Source organism: Bison bison, unplaced genomic scaffold (assembly GCF_000754665.1).
Source record: "Bison bison bison isolate TAMUID 2011002044 unplaced genomic scaffold, Bison_UMD1.0 scf7180017864464, whole genome shotgun sequence".
NCBI classification, from domain to species: Eukaryota; Metazoa; Chordata; class Mammalia; order Artiodactyla; family Bovidae; genus Bison; species Bison bison.
In genome coordinates, this window is record NW_011495025.1 from 2,429,546 (window position 1) to 2,433,015 (window position 3,470).

General features: G+C 39.6%; 1 pseudogene; it reads right to left on the reverse strand.

Annotated features, from left to right (window-relative positions):
• LOC105003199 overlaps positions 1–3,470 on the reverse strand; it is a 15,028-nt pseudogene that overhangs the window by 3,456 nt on the left and 8,102 nt on the right.

Here is a 3,470-nt window from a genome sequence, read left to right on the forward strand (position 1 = left end):
GGGGAAAAAAAAAAAAAAAAAAAAAAAAAAAAAAAAAAACTCTCCTGAAAAAACACACAAGTCTATAAACTATCACTTTCCTAGAGCCACCCAGGACAATGAAGAAAGATCCTATAGCCAGGTAACTGGATCAGAAAACAAGTGAAGCCAGACTTCCAAGGCAGCTCCACAAACAGTGGGAGGGGGCTAGTATCAATTTTAGAATTTTGTGTAGGAATTATTTTAGAACAGATGTAGTAATACTACAGTTTTTTAGATGAAGTATATATGCTAATTGCATTATATTAGCTTATATAAAATACTAATTTCTTCCATCAACTATGTTTTAGTTAAGAGTCAGAGTAAAAATACTCAGCATGAAAATCTGCTTACTTTGCTGTCTATACCATGCAATCAAGAAGCCCATAAAAATCAAAAGTTTTTAGACTCGTGTCCCTATGCATACTTATATGAAAATATCTTGGTCCAATAGTTTGGCCACCTCATGGCTGACTCATTGGAAAAGACCCTGATGCTGGGAAATATTGAGGGCAGGAAGAGAAGCGGGTGACAGAGGGTGACTTGGTTGGATGGCATCACTGACTCAAAGGGCATGAGTTTGAGCAGACTCTGGGAGATAGCAAAGGACAGGGAAGCCTTGGGTGCTGAATTCCATGGAGTCACAAAGAGTCAGACATGAGTTGGCAACAGGATAACAATATCCTTGTCTTATGATTTAATTGTGTATTTAGACTTTCTTTCATTGCCATCTACTTCCTTATTTTTAATCTCTATTTGGTCCCTTCTTCTGTCTTACAAGGAGGAATTTAGGCTAAATGCAGTCTCTGAGAAGGAGAAGGAAGCCTCCAAGAAGTGTGTCATGGCATTAATGCGGATTATATTTTTTTTCTTAAATTTGATAAAACTGACAGGGGAACATTCACTCATTGAGCTATCATTTTATTTTGTTTTTAATATAAATTTATTTTAATTGGAGGCTAATTACAATATTGTAGTGGTTTTGCCATACATTGACATGAATTTGCCACAGGTGTACATGTGTTCCCCATCCTGAACACCCCTCCCACCTCCCTTCCCATACCATCCCTCTGGGTCATCCCAGTGCACCAGCCTCAAGCACCCTGCATCATGCATTGAACCTGGACTGGCTATCTGTTTCACATATGATAATATACATGTTTCAATGCCATTCTCGCAAATCATACCACCCTCGCCCTCTCCCACAGAGTCCAAAAGACTGTTCTATACATCTGTGTCTCTTGCTGTCCCACATATAGGGTTATCGTTACCATCTTTCTAAATTCCATATATATGCTTTAGTATACTATATTGGTGTTTTTCATATGGCTTACTTCACTCTGTATAATAGGCTCCAGTTTCATCCACCTCATTAGAACTGATTCAAATGTATTCTTTTTAATGGCTGAGTATTAATCCAAGTCTACGCCCCAACCAGTAACGCTGAAGAAGCTGAAGTTGAATGGTTCTATGAAGACCTACAAGACCTTTTAGAACTAACACCCCAAAAAGATGCCCTTTTCATTATAGGGGACTGGAATGCAAAAGTAGGAAATCAAGAAACACCTGGAGTAACAGGCAAATTTGGCCCTGGAATATGGAATGAAGGAGGGCAAAGACTAATAGAGTTTTGCCAAGAAAATGCACTGGTCATAGCAAACACCCCCTTCCAACAACACAAGAGAAGACTCTACACATGGACATCACCAGATGGTCAACACCGAAATCAGATTGATTATATTCTTTGCAGCCAAAGATGGAGAAGCTCTATACAGTCAACAAAAACAAGACTGGGAACTGACTGTGGCTCAGATCATGAACTCCTTCTTGCCAAACTCAGACTTAAATTGAAGAAAGTAGGGAAAACCACTAGACCATTCAGGTATAACCTAAATCAAATCCCTTATGATTATACAGTGGAAGTGAGAAATAGATTTAAGGGCCTAAATCTGATAGATAGAGTGCCTGATGAACTATAGAATGAGGTTCGTGACATTGTATAGGATACAGGGATCAAGATCATCCCCATGGAAAAGAAATGCAAAAAGCAAAATGGCTGGCTGGGGAGGCCTTACAAATAGCTGTGAAAAGAAGAGAAGTGAAAAGCAAAGGAGCAAAGGAAAGATATAAGCATCTGAATGCAGAGTTCCAAAGAATAGCAAGAAGAGATAAGAAAGCCTTCCTCAGCGATCAATGCAAAGAAATAGAGGAAAACAACAGAATGGGAAAGACTAGAGATTACTTCAAGAAAATTAGAGATACCAAGGGGACATTTCATGCAAGGATGGGCTCAATAAAGGACAGAAATGGTATGGACCTAACAGAAGCAGAAGAAGTTAAGAAGAGGTGGCAAGAATACACAGAAGAACTGTACAAAAAAGATCTTCATGACCCAGATAATCATGATGGTGTGATTGCTCACCTAGAGCCAGACATCCTGGAATGTGAAGTCCAGTGGGCCTTAGAAAGCATCACTACAAACAAAGCTAGTGGAGGTGATGGAATTCCAGTTGAGGTCTTTCAAATCCTGAAAGATGATGCTGTGAAAGTGCTGCACTCAATATGCCAGCAAATTTGGAAAACTCAGCAGTGGCCACAGGACTGGAAAAGGTCAGTTTTCATTCCAATCCCAAAGAAAGGCAATGCCAAAGAATGCTCAAACTACCACACAATTACACTCATCTCACATGCTAGTAAAGTAATGCTCAAAATTCTCCAAGCCAGGCTTCAGCAATATGTGAACCGTGAACTCCTGATGTTCAAGCTGGTTTTAGAAAAGGCAGAGGTACCAGAGACCAAATTGCCAACATCTGCTGGATCATGGAAAAAGCAAGAGAGTTCCAGAAAAACATCTATTTCTGCTTTATTGACTATGCCAAAGCCTTTGACTGTGTGGATCACAATAAACTGTGGAAAATTCTGAAAGAGATGGGAATACCAGACCACCTGACCTGCCTCCTGAGAAATCTGTATGCAGATCAGGAAGCAACAGTTAGAACTGAACATGGAACAACAGACTGGTTCCAAATAGGAAAAGGAGTACATCAAGGCTGAATAATGTCACCCTGTTTATTTAACTTATATGCAGAGTACATCCTGAGAAATGCTGGACTGGAAGAAACACAAGCTGGAATCAAGATTGCTGGGAGAAATATCAATAACCTCACATATGGAGACAACACCACCCTTATGCCAGAAAGTTAAGAGGAACTAAAAAGCCTCTTGATGAAGGTGAAAGAGGAGAGTAAAAAAGTTGGCTTAAAGCTCAACATTCAGAAAACGAAGATCATGGCATCTTGTCCCATCACTTCATGGGAAATAGATGGGGAAACAGTGGAAACAGTGTCAGACTTTATTTTTTTGGGCTCCAAAATCACTATAGATGGTGACTGCAGCCATGAAATTAAAAGATGCTTGCTCCTTGGAAGAAAAGTTATGACCAAACTAGATAG